Source organism: Rhineura floridana, chromosome 10 (assembly GCF_030035675.1).
Source record: "Rhineura floridana isolate rRhiFlo1 chromosome 10, rRhiFlo1.hap2, whole genome shotgun sequence".
Lineage (NCBI taxonomy): Eukaryota > Metazoa > Chordata > Lepidosauria > Squamata > Rhineuridae > Rhineura > Rhineura floridana.
Genome location: NC_084489.1, coordinates 36,739,942 through 36,754,194, shown reverse-complemented (window position 1 = coordinate 36,754,194; position 14,253 = coordinate 36,739,942). Strand labels below are relative to the sequence as shown.

The window sequence follows — 14,253 nt, the reverse complement described above, 5'->3', positions numbered from 1 at the left end:
TATATATTTTGGGTGATTATCTTCCTGCCATAACTGTCAAAGTTCTGTCTCTTTCTCTCTCTCTCACACACACTGTTACGTACATACACATTTCAATTTCCTGTTGTTCAAGCCATCCATAAAAAAGCACTATAAAGTCTAGGCCTTTATTCATTGAAGAAGATTTATGAAATGACCAAATTCTAATTATTACAAAAAGGAAAAAGAAAGGAAAGAATTGGCTTCACAATAATATAAATGAAAGTATGTCATAATATGTCATGCTCTGGTCTGTTGGTGGGCAGGTATCATGGAGTAGGCAAGCATGCAGAGGGAGATCCATTTGCTTTCCTGAGTAACAAGTTGCCTGGGCTCTTGGCACATGATTGGTCCTCTGTGTCATCTGATTTCCCAGGCCTGGAAGATTCTAGACCATTGTGCCAGTGTTCTAGCATGAAACTCTCTGCCATTCCTTCCTCTGAACAGCAACCCTAATGGTACAGGGAACTAGTGCTTATTTATAGGGCTCTAGGTTCCATCACCCCATCATATGACGTAAACCATGTTCAGTCTTAAGATGTTGAGTCTCAAGAGCATGCCAGCTAGCTGTGCCACCTAAATGCTGACACATGATGAGTGCCAGTCTGGAGGGGGGCTAAGTATGAAACCTTCACAGAGTTCAGGGCCCCAGGGATTCTGACTTATGCCAGTCTGGAGGGGGCCTAAGTATGAAACCTTCACAGAGTTCAGGGCCCCAAGGATTCCGACTTATGGCGACCCTATGAATAGGGTTTTCTTGAGGCTGAGAGGCAGTGACTGGCCCAAGGTCACCTAGTGAGCTTCATGGCTATGTGGGGATTCAAACCCTGGTCTCCCAGGTCATAGTCCAACACCTTAACCACTACACCACACTGGCTCTCTTCATATGTTTGGTATCTGTATAATGCATATATAGAACTATAGTGTTAGGTAGTTTTTTATTATGATCAGGTCATTTGTATGTTTGTGTAAGTAAATCTGTTATATTCCCACTTGATCTCTGCACTTACCCAATCAGTTAATGTGCTTTGCAGGCAAGGGTCCCCTTCAGATACCATCTTATCAGAAGATCCATTCCACACAATATAAGAATCGGGCCTTTAGTGTTGTGGTACCTACCCTTTGGAATTCCCCCCTGTTAAATATCTTTGTCTTTGTCTTTTGGTGCCTACAGAATTATTATTATTATTATCTAAAATTTATTCGACGCCTATCTGGCAGGACAACCTGTCACTCTAGGCGACATACAAAGGAATAAAAATACAAAAACAACATCAAAATATAAATCAACAGGTACATAATAAAAATACTGTTCACATAAGACCCCAAAAATCAGACCACCCCCTTAGCCACCTAACTGTGGCATGTTCATTCATCTGACTGTACAAAAAGCCATGTCTTCAACTGCCTCCGAAAACCCAAAAGTGAGGGGGCTAAGCGAGTATCAACTGGTAAGGTGTTCCATAGCGTGGGAGCTACAATGGAGAAGGCTTTAGATCTAGTACCACTTAATCTGGCCACCCTGATAGATGGAACCACAAAAAGTCTAGCCTCCATCATCAGTTGGGAGTCCAAGATGACACCCAAACTACGGACTTGGTCACTCAAGGGAACAGAAACTTGGTTAAAAGTCACTTGAGTTATTCCTAGTTTGGACCAATCACCTACCAAGAGGATCTCAGTTTTATCAGAATTTAGCCGCAGTTTATTCTTAAACATCCATTCACCTATTAGTTCCAGCCCTTTAGTCAGTTGTGTTGCAGCAGCCTGTGGGGAAGATTTAAAAGACAAGTAGATTTGGGTGTCATCTGCATACTGATGAAATTGCAGACCCATACTACGAATAAAGTCACCCAATGGTTTGATGTAAATGTTAAAGAGCATTGGGGCAAGAATCGAGCCTTGTGGCATGCCACAATCTAGTGGCCACGATTCCGAGATCTCATCCCCCAATGCTACTCTTTGGGTTCTCCTGCTGAGATAAGAGCGGAACCAACGCAGGACATCTCCTTGAATGCCCATGGTCATTAAACGATCTAGAAGAATGTTGTGATCGACCGTATCAAAGGCTGCTGACAGATCGAGAAGAGCGAGGAAGGTATATTCTCCTCTATCTAAGGCTCTTCTCAGATCATCAACCAGGGCCGACTCAACCCCATGTTTTGGTCTAAACCCTGACTGAAGGATGTCTAAGTATCTACCTTCATCCAGATGTGATTGCAATTGAATAGCCACCGCACGCTCAATCGCCTTCCCCAGAAAAGGAAGATTTGAGATCGGTCGGTAGTTATTCAAGACCAGAGGGTCCAGGGCCGGTTTTTTTAAAATAGGAGTTACCACAGCATCTTTAAGTACAGCTGGCAACAAACCCTCTTCCAAGGAGGCATTAACTATGTCCTTAATCCTGTCCCCCAGTACGAGCTTGGCATCCATCACCAGCCAAGATGGACAAGGATCTAATAGGCAGGAAGAAGGGTTAAGAGAACCAAGAACACTGTGGATATCTGCAAGAGATAGAGGTTGAAAATGGTCCCAAATAACGGCCGCATCCGAAAGTAAAAGTGGATCAGGATGGTATACAGGTGGGGATGGAGTCTTTTATCTTGCTGACCTTGTCCGCAAAATGCTTCGCCAGGTCATTACAACTGGCCTTTATCGATGTCACTGGACCAGTGCCTACGGGTCCCGCTAAGCTTCGAACCACTTGGAACAATTTTCTGGAGAAGTCTTTAGCCACCATAATTGAGTCCGTAAAAAAGGCCCTTTTAGCAGCTCTTAGCTCCTTACGATAGATCAACAAAGCTTCCTTCAGTCGTAAACGCAATAGGGGGTCGTGCGACTTCCGCCAAGAACGTTCTAGTTGCCTTGCCGACTGGCAAAGACTCCGCAGAGGTGCATTAAACCAGGGAGAGGACCGGGTACGATTTAGTGGAAGCGGGCGTCTAGGAGCTAAGCGATCCAGAGCTTTCATAATCTCTATGTTCCAGCCATCCACAAGTGACACCACAGAGGACTCGGCGCTGCCGATCAGTGAGTCCCCGAGCTCATGAATAAGCCCCTCTGGAGTCATCAGTCGCCTGGGGTGAGAAAGCCGCAGCGACCCTTTAGTTTCATGAGGGGGCAGATGAACCCCAATGTCTACCTTTAAAAGATAGTGGTCCGTCCAAGAGATCGGTGTCAGCTGTACCATCTCCATTGACGTCTTGAAACCCTCTACTTTAGACACAAAGATCAAGTCCAGAACATGTCCAGCTACATGAGTAGGCCCCGTCTGGATAGAAAAGAGCTCCCAGTCCGCCATCGTGGTCAGAAAATCCCTTTCCACACCTAGAGAGGGAGCCTCAGCGTGCACATTAAAATCACCAAAAACTATAAGATTTGGGAAATGTGAGCGGGCTTCCAAAACTGCTTCTAATACTTCTGTTAAAGATTCCAGAGCACATCGAGGTGGACGATAAACCAGGAGAAAACCCAGTTTATTATCTAGGCTACTTTTACAATACAGACAATCAATGAACTTAAACTTTTGTAAAGGATATCTAGGCAGACATAGAGATCCTCGAAAAATGAGTGCCACTCCTCCCCCTCTGCCACCAGTTCTTGATTGAAAAATAAAGGAAAAGTCTGACATGGCTAATATAGTGGGGGTGGCGGCATCATCAAGCCAGGTCTCCGTTATGCCGATTACATCCGCTTGTTCAGATAAAATTTGATCATAAATCAGGTGAGTCTTTTGTGAAACTGATCTAGCATTGAGCAACAAAATTCGAAGGCTAGTAATCCTGCTGGATTTAGCTTCAGCATAGATTGGAGGTGGGTTCTTCAACTCAAGGGGTCTTAGATAACACCCTCTTGTGGCAGTCCGATGGTGTGAATAAGATTTAGGTTTCCTCCCATAAGATGTAATCCGAGTGGGGATATAACAACCCTCAACAACCCCCGACTTGCTCTTTGACAGGCACATGAATAAATGAACAATTTGCTAGAAGGCAAAATGATAAACAGGCTCTAAACAGCCCAGGAAAGCAGAGTGGTGGATCCTTTAAATTGAAATCTACTCTGTCTGCTCAATGGAGCTGTAGCAGACACAAGGCGGCTGCACCCACACAGCCCATTGGCCCAGCAGCACTCAAACAGCAATCAAACAGCTAAACTTCTGGCACAGAGTATTACAATCCCAAAAGTGAGGGAGTATGTGGGAGTGAAAAATACCTTCCCAAACAACAGGCCAAAAAGTGCTGAAGAGCTGGAACGCTGAGATGCTGACACACTGATAAGTTCATCATCATCACTTTATTGCAGGCCTTAGGCCATCGCAACGTGCATACAAAGTTAAAACATCAACGGAGCAATAACAACACAATTAAAATTTGCAATGGAAAATAAAACCCAAATAGGACATTAAAACCAATAAGCCTTAAGCAGACTGTAAATCCACTGTAGTTAAGTATTTAGCCCTCAGGTTTTGAGCAGTGAAGGCAAATCTAGCCACATAATAAGAAATCCTATAATCATTATCTCCTAAAAGAAATGGGATAAAATGATCATCCAAGCCAGGCCCTTGGCGGTTTATTAAGATATTAAGGAACACAGTTCTAGGATGGGAGTAGATCGGGCAATCAAATAAATAATGAGATAGATCTTCCACATTCCCTGTTTGGCATATACATAAACGTTGTTCATATGAGGTATGTTGATACCGCCCTACTAACCATGCAGTTGTCATAGTTTGAAATCTCAACGCAGTAAATGAATATCTTAATTTTACCGGGAATTGATATGTTAAATAATTTGCCAGTTTATGATCAAATTTAAATGAACTGTACCATCTAGAAAACTTCGAATTTAAAATTGACAAGCCATCCAGCCACACGCAGTGATTCACTATATGGTCATGTATATTATACCTATAAAGCTCAGAAATTGTATGTATGGGAATATGATATTGTGAAAGGATCAACCGAAATTTGGAGGACCAGTAGTTACTTACTACTGCCACATCAAAACAAGATCTCACCAATATCCTTAAAGACGAGTTTGCTAAGATAGCCCAGTAGCGTAATAAAGATTTGTGTATATAAGCGCTAACTGGGAGTAAACCAGTTTCGGCTCTCAAAAGCACAGAGGGGGTACCCGGCGGAAGATTTAAAAGACGTCTAATGAAATTATTTTGGATAGCATCTAACACAGAAAAGGAAGGTACTGACCAATCCCAAATTGGCGCCCCATATGTAATCTGGGTCAAAATCTTATTTTGAAAATTTTTTAGAGCTGATAAGTTGGTAAAAAGATTTCAGTCGATGTAGCAGTCCAGAAACAAATTAACCAGCTGGAAAGGGATACACATAAGTAGCAATAAGTGCATACCTCTGTTGAGCTCTGTTAAAAGATAGTTGCAGCACTTAGTCCAGTTCGTTTAGCTTAGTCAAAGGAGAGAGAGATATTTACAGCTCTCAGGCTGCGGCAGCCATTTACAATCATCAGAATCAGAATACCTTCCTCTTCTGAGAAGCCTTTTAAGTAGAGACCTTATCCCAGTCTGTGTAATTTCCAATTCTGTGTTGGAATTGCTTTTTATTGTTTTATCGTTTGTGTGTTTGCCACCCTGGGTCCTTTGGGAGGAATGGCGGGATATAAATTTAATTGATGATGATTATAATAAATGAAGTACCAATGAAAACTTCCATCTCATCATAACTTTATGTTACTTTGCCTTTGTTTCATTATTTTGTAAAGTAATAACAATGTGATTTTTAAGAATGACAGGTATTCTCACTACTTTGGATACAGTTTTTCAGCAGAATACACAGCTTATACATTCTTTAAAAAGCAGGTATAATATGAGTGAGGATTCCACATGCTGTTTTGTATAAGACAAATCTAAAACCGCTTTTAACATCTACAAGTTTAAGTTATCTTCTTATTTATTTATTATTATTTATTATTTATTTGTTAAATTTTTATACCGCCCCACTAGCATAGCTCTCTGGGCGGTGTACAACAAAGAAATACAAATATATACAATAAAATCTCATAATAAAATACAACAAAAATATAAGAAAGTAGGAAAACTAAAAACAGTTACAGCACATGTTAAAACTAGATTAAGTTAGATTAAAATGCCTTAGAAAAGGGGAAGGTTTTGACTTGGCGCCGAAAAGATAGTAACGTCGGCGCCAAGCGCACCTCATCGGGGAGACTGTTCCACAGTTCGGGGGCCACCACTGAGAAGGCCCTAGCTCTTGTTACCACCCTCCGAGCTTCTCTATGAGTCGGAACTCGGAGGAGGGCCTTCGATGTAGAACGTAGTGTCCGGGCAGGTTCATATCGGGAGAGGTGTTCCAGCAGGTATTGTGGTCTCGCGCCATATAAGGCTTTATAGGTTAAAACCAGCACTTTGAATCTGGCCCAGAAGCATATTGGAAGCCAGTGCAAGCGAGCCAGAACAGGTGTTATGTGTTCGGACCGCTTGGTCCACGTTATCAGTCTGGCCGCCGCGTTTTGCATGAGCTGTAGCTTCCGAACTGTCTTCAGAGGCAGCCCTATGTAGAGCGCATTGCAGTAATCGAATCACGAGGTTACCAGAGCATGTACAACTGATGTGAGGTCCTCCCTACTCAGGTAGGGACGTAGCTGGGCTACCAACCGAAGTTGGTAGAACGTGTTCCGTGCCACCGAGGCTACTTGAGCCTCAAGTGACAGGGAAGGATCTAAAAAGACTCCCAGACTACGAACCCATTCCTTTAGGGGGAGTGTAACCCCATCCAGGACAGGGTGTATATCCACCACCTGATCAGAGAAACCACGCACCAGCACATTTATCTAATCTTATAATCTTATAATTGAAATAGTATTCCAGTAATCACCCTAAGATGGGTATAAAGAGGGGAACTACATGGGAATAGTAAAAATGATTGCCTTTAAATAACTTATTTGTATGTTCATCAACAAGATAGGGTAGTGCTTTTTAATTATGCACAGTTTAGTTTCTATCTGATTCCATAGCTTCATTTCTCTTGGTTCCCAATTTTTTATCTGTTTCACATCTTAACTTTAATATTTGCTGTGTTCTGTTTGCATGAATATAACCACAGTTAAACTATGCTTTGTGATATATTGTCTTAAGCACTTAGTGTAGTTACCTGTTAACAAGAACATTACTGTATTTCCTCTAAATATGCATATGAGTTTGGCTGGGATGCTCAAATCAGTTCAGTTTGATTCCTTGTAAGCAATCCATGTATTTTTAATTCTAGGACTCAACCACTGAGAAATGGCCTGAGAAATAGAAAGTGCAACTCACATTAATAAATGTCAACTTAACAAAGGAAATAATTTTTCAAAGAAAAGTGATGTTTTATTAACGCCACAACAAAGAGAGCAGAATACATAATATTTTGGATTGTCTTTTTCAGAGTAAATTGTGTTGCCAAGCATTAATATCAAATAGTATTAGGTTTCAGGAACAATTGAATGTGTGTGACTTTAGGGGGGACAGAGGCCATGTGTCTAATACATATATTGTCAGTGTTTTACAGGAAGTTGTTTGTATGCTGAGACCTTTTGATGTGATGCTGTTAGAACTTGGAGAACAAACACTTGGCCCTAAACACTCAGAAGTGATGTAGCTGTACAGTGAATAAAATAACTTTGGTACTTTAATAAGGCATCCTTCATTTTTTATATGTTTCAGGTGTTTCAATGTGTGAAATGTACTGTGCTATTAGGATAAGATGGCAGCTCTTGAATTAAATTAAATTGGGGAAAAATTCTTTGTCAAGGCTAGAAGAAACAATGCTGTTTGTAGTTTGCATTTCTCAAGCTATTTGCATATGTGCAAACAAGGGATGAGAGTCAGGCCCACTCTAATTGTAAGGTGAAATGGGACAGGCTCCTACACTGTTAATACTTGATCAGAAGAAAGGATTTCAGAAGGTGTTGCTTGTCATGCAAGCTACACCTGCTGTAATTCCCTCTTCTAAAGGTACAGGGGATCTGACCTCTTTTTCAACTTACCACTTGAGCTGAAAATTGTACTGTTATGGAATTGTCTCTAGTCCCAGATTAGGTGCAGTCAATTTGTAACAAATCAATATAGGGATTGAAATCAGTTATCACTATAATAATTAATAAATATAATTCTGACTTTCTGTCCTGTACAATATTTCCTTTCTTGTGCAATTATACACTGTATAAGATGAGCTTTTTTGTTTAAAGACACAAAGAAGCAAAACAGAATAGCCTACAGTAATTTGTTTAAAGACCCATGAGAAAATCAGGTACTGGGTGTGCCTCAGATCTACTGGGTTTGTAGAAACAGGCAGATTGTGTTCCAAGAGGTAGCATAAGAAACTTGCTTGCTATTCCATATTTTGAGCTTGCCCTAACTACTTTCAACAAATTTGAAGTCAGATCAAATTAGCTACACTATAGCCAACAAAGATTTAAGTGGCTGCTTTTTGAGATTCTTGCTTTGTGGTAGCCTACGCAGTTGGGTACCTGGGCAGACTTTCCAGCTTTTTCTGAAAATGTGGAATGAGTTGCCAAGGCCCAGTTGAGTAGCTGCTGTTTATAAAGGAACAAGCCATTGTTGATACCCTACTGTTGCTCTTGTGTTCTAGAGACTCCCTTCTTTGAGTTGATTTTAAACATCTCCAAAGCAGACTTTTTGCAATGTGCAACTGCTGTTTGCAACTGCTACATTGCAAGAGCCATATGGAGTGAGAGCTTATAAAAAGATCAAATGTGTGCTTGAAATGTATTTGCATTTATCAAATGAGAAAAATGAGGACTTAAGTTTGCATCAAAGTCGCATCTTCTTCCATGAAAAACTCTAGTCTAATCCAAGAAATATGGAGACTGGTTGTGGTGAGAGAGAGAGAAAAAAAGGTTCTTTTCATATACTTGGATTTATGCTTGGTTATTTTTACTTAACAGTGACTAGGACCAGGTCTCAGTATTATTTTCAGTTTCCCATCACTTCAATTACATAATGTTACAGATTTGCTCCACTTCTGTTAATCATGTGCTTGATCTTAACTGTATTGATCTTGTTATATTTTCAAGCTGTTGTTTCAAACCATTTATCAATCTATACAATTCTTTGTTTTGCGGATGGTGAATCCAAACTGCACAGACCTTGATTGATTTGCTTATTTATCGGCTGCCTGTAATCCATGTGATTAAAGTATTCTTGGTTCCCAATTCTGTGGTCAATATCTCAGCTCAACTCGCTTTCCTTAATTTAAGAGACATTTGTTGCCTGAGTTAAGAGAATCAGTATTGGCTTTAATTTTTTCTTAATTTGGAAGTCAGTTTCTTTAGTTATAAAATTTGTTTTGGAAAGTTTTGTCTGGATTGTTTTATTTTAATTTATTTCTAAGGAGCACCAGTAGTGGCCAGTGTGGTTAGGCAGAGATGTGGAGTTTCTCTACTCACACTACCATAGCTAGAGCTTACCTGGACAGAGCAGGGTAGCAGTAAGTTTAGGGCTGTGCAGATTAACTGGCAGGAGCAAAGGATTGTCTCCACTAGTGTGTACAAGCAGCCCCAGTTTCATCACCCAGGTTAGTTGTAGTGTAATGTAGTTAGTGTTGGGGTTTATGGAACAAACAATTATGTGGTTCTATTTCTGGCAGAGTAAAAATGGCTAAAACAGAATGAGTAATAACCAGCCCCACTCTCCACTCTTTCTCTTCACTCACACAGAATAAAACAAAGTCTAGCAGAATAAAACAAAAAAGCCTTCCTCAGTAAAGTATACAAAATTAGTTTACTCATGACCTCTTCATGTATACAGTGATACAGGCGCAGGTTAGGAAACCAGAAAGAAGACAATGGAGGTTACTTCCAGTCCATGGTTTTTAGCTTCTGGCAAGCAGCCCCATGCCTGCTTGCTCATGTGGTAATGAAGAATTCGAAAAAGGCAGCAAAGTGAGGAGAAGGAAGGGAAGGGCAAAACAGCAATCAAACAGGAAGCTACATCAGTTTCCCTTGTCCCTTTAACTGTACTAAAGCTTGTATAAGCCTCTTTCCTAGTGGTGACAAGTGAGGTTGCCTGTTTCCAACAGTTAGTTGGGTGGGTGGTTCCATGGCTCTGCTCCCCCACCACGTATACATGTAACTGAGGATGTCACTTCATGCATATGATTAAGTGGGTTGTGGTTCATGAAAGTTAATGCCATAATAAATTTGTTAGTCTTTAACGTGCCACAAGGCCCTTATTATTTTGCTACAGCACTAACACTGTTACCCCTTTGGAAATTGTTACAATTCTGGTGTGTTTTCCTTAACACTTTACATCACATCCTCCAAGATTTTGAAGATAACAGATTTTGAGTTTTCATTTTAATGGTTCATTATTGTTATTGGAGATCATTGTGGTGCTCCTATCCATTCTCATTTTCTAGCTTGTTTTTTAATTTATGTTTACATTGGGACATTTTCATTGAAGAACAGCTTAATGAAACCTCAAAACATATAGAACTTCAGCAACTAAATCTGGAACCAACATCTAGTACTATCTCACTGTCTTTCTTTCTGATGGTCATTCTAATATTTGTTAGTTGCTTGTTATATATTTTAAAATAGCTGATTTTCTTAATTTCTGACTCGCTAAAATACTGTGTGGTATAACAGCTGCTAAGATCATAGCCTTGGTACTTTTTTCTTCCAAGAAAAGCAAAACATTGTACTGATAAAAGATCATTGCTAATGGTCAGTGATACATGAAGGAGATATATTATCTATGTTCTTTGAAACATTCCTAGTATATCAGATATTATCTTGAATGAAATATGGAGTCAATGCACTTTGATGTACCCAGACTCTTTTCTGTATACAATAAAATATGTCATTCACTTCCAAATATATTTTCTAACTTCTGTAATGGACTATTCAACTTGTATCCATGGCTAGTTCAACAAACCCTGAGTTCTTTCACAGATGAGTAGACGAGCCATGGTTAGTTTCTCCAAAGCTTGGTATGTTTTCCAGCTGCTCTTGCCTTGTACCTTTATTGTGTTCAGACAGAATGCCAAACCCATACTTAAAATGTGCCATGGTTCATAGGACAACAACAAAGTGTGGCTTCACAGCATGGTTTTGGGGTAGAAAACAAACCATAGGTAGTCTGCTGGACTGAGCTCACAAATTCAACAAACTATAATTTAGCATTATGTGCAAACCAGACCTACTGTATGGCAGTAGGTGCATAGAATCATTCTTATCATTATTGTAAACCGCCCAGAGAGCTTTGGCTATGGGGCGGTATAAAAATGCAACAAATGACTGACTGACTGACTGAATGAACGAATGTTTGGAATCTGTTATGCACTAGCTTTTCAAATGGCCATACATCCAAAAGGTCATCTGAAGAGGACCTTAAAACTGGACTGCAAAACTCTTAGGTTTAACATGCTTTTATGTATTCCCATTATAGATTATATTGCTCATGGGAGAATCCTGATGCTCTTGTGTTACAAGTGTATTGTGCATATATTGGAACAACTTTGTTATCACTAGGATGTGAATACATGGTTTGGCTTCAATTATTCTCTAAAGTCCTTTATCCCTATTTTACATATCTGGCACCTGCACGTAGCAAGCAACAATTTCCATAGGTGTTAGTCTGTTGGAGCAAAAATAGCAAAGAGTCTTGTGTCACCTTAAGGCCTAACAAATTCTCACTCTAGCCCATGAAATCTTATACCATAATAAATTTATCAGGCTTCAATCTTAACAAATAATTGAATTCTGTTGAACTTCTGAGTAGACATTTCACTATTAGTCTAAGGTTCCTCAGGACTCTGTTGTTGTTGTTGTTTTATAGCAAGCAGCAATTGTATCTGCTTTTAAAGATTTTTTTTTCATCATTGGGACTGAATTTGCATGACTGTGCAATCAATGATTGCAGACAAATGTGATTTCAATGGAATCTAAATTGATATTGTACATTTCTGTAAAATCCCTGCTTACATTCACCAACTCTTTTGTCTCTTGTTTTGCTCTAACCGAATAACTTTTCTTTTACTTTTTGTGATTAGGTAGATATACAAAACTATAGTGAGAGTCATTCTTATAGGAAAATGAAGGTAATGAGGAATAGGAATATGGATGCAGCTTCAAAGGTACATGTGCCATTATTCCTCAACTTTATCTGAGCATCACTGGAATAGGGGCTGCTTCCTTTGAGTATGTGTCAGTCCATCAGAGAAAGCAACTACAACTTTATATATACAGAAAAACAGAAGAAAGCTCAGGGGTATTCTAATATGACATGAATAAATATTTATTTATTTGACCCTCCCTTGTGTGGAAACATGAAGATTATGTTCCTGTATATGGAAAATGGTAAAGGATAGAACTGTCCTGAACCCTTACAACTCCCCTGTAACAAAGCTAGAGCTCTTCACAATTGCTTAGGGCAGCTTGGCATGCTTAAGAGCAAAGGACAGGCAAATCATTCCTAAGTGGAATCTGCCACAACAACCCTAGCCCTGCTGGTTCGTAACAGTTCTGATTTCAATTTTGTTATGCCAGTGACAGGCTGGTGTCAGTAAGGGGCCTGATGATTGGGCCACTCAGTGATCCACAGAGCTTTGGACCAGCAAATACAAAGCCACTGATGCCTGCCACAATTTGGGGTTTTCTGATTTTTTTCCTGATTGCTATTGCTGGTGGAAGAACCACCAGCAGTAGCTTTCCACCCACCTAGGCAAATTTAGAATCTCCACCACAGTAGAGTTCTCTCAACAGGCAATGCTATTCACTAATGAAAGCTACTGGAGAAGCTACTATGCACAATTCTACTCTCCCTCCACCTGTCAACATTGAGGATGTTACGGCTACACTCTTAGTTTCAGAGGCAGAATTATCTGGATCACAAGTAAATCTCCTTTTTACTTGATCTGAATAATTGTAAAATGCAAATGCTGACTCTTTTCTTTGACTGTTTACTTGGCTGTTTTCTTTGACTATTTAAATAATAGTGCAGCTTCTTTATTTTTACTCCCAATTAAATTATAATTATTCTTAATCATCAGATGTATCCTTTTTCTTTTATGGTCATAAGTGAGTGCAGTTTTAATCCATTTTTCATACTGACTTCGCTGCCTCGTACACAATCTGCTTTATCCTGTCACTAGTATGAGTCTAACAGGTGCAATTTCATTCTTCATTTATTGCTAAAGCACTTGGCCATCAGAATCTTTGTTCCTAAAATGAACATTACTTATCCTAAATCTAAATCTGTTTTTTACTTATTGGCCATGTTCTGATTTCAGTACTTTTTTTCCAGGCTTTATACTTCAAATTGAAATGAAAGTCTATTCTTGCTTCCTACATTTATATTTTTTCCCTATTATTACTGTCAGTTGCAGACAATTAAGCTGAACAATGGTGGTTGTTTTTTTGTAGGCATGGATCTGTATTCTGTGTAGGATTCACAGCTCTTCTAATAAAAACATAATCTTAATTGTTATGGAAAACCTTGTTGTAATTCAGCTTCATTGCTATGTTAGTGGGGGTGGGAATAAAGTATTATCTTTGAATATCTCCTTAACTGTTTTCTTAGCCAGTCTTGTTCTCATTTTGAAACTTCTACATTTTTTTGTCAAAAGAAGCTTCTGCCTTTTGTCATGGGATCCAGTAGTAAGGTGAAATGTGTTGTTGCATTTGCTGTAAGATTTAGAGCTAAAAGATTTAAAGCAGGCAGACACACAAATAATGGATTTAAGGTTGGCCTTATAAGGTTGAAAAGACACTCAGAGATTGCAAACTTTATAATCTGAAATGAATCCAAACGTAGCTTAGCTTTTATTCATTTTTGAATACTAACATTTGTGTGAAGATGCTTTCAGTTGTTCAGACTTTTGCTTTAACAACACTATAACCATGCTAGCCTGCTTTTTTTCCAGATGGACAGAAAGAAGAAATCACAATGAAGAGCAGCTATCTCTGACATAGTTATGAATATCTTTATAGCAACATATTTCCTCTTCCATATGGTTTTTCCTATAGTTATGAGCTCATTCATTAGCCATGGTTTGTACATCAAGGTAAGTCATAGCCTACAACAAACTATGGCTAAGGGTGAATGAGTATTGACCACTCCACTTGTCTGTTTGCCAAGCTGGGAGAAACAAACCACAGCTCTGGCTTAGCATTATACACAAGCCAGCACTCATGATTTGTTTCTCTCCAGACAAACTACACGAGGAAACCAAGGTTTGTTCA

At 39.5% G+C, this 14,253-nt stretch overlaps 1 protein-coding gene across 2 annotated transcripts in view; it reads left to right on the top strand.

Annotated features, from left to right (window-relative positions):
• Positions 1 to 14,253, top strand: part of CHN2 (chimerin 2) — a 222,132-nt gene that overhangs the window by 15,492 nt on the left and 192,387 nt on the right. The window lies entirely within an intron of this gene.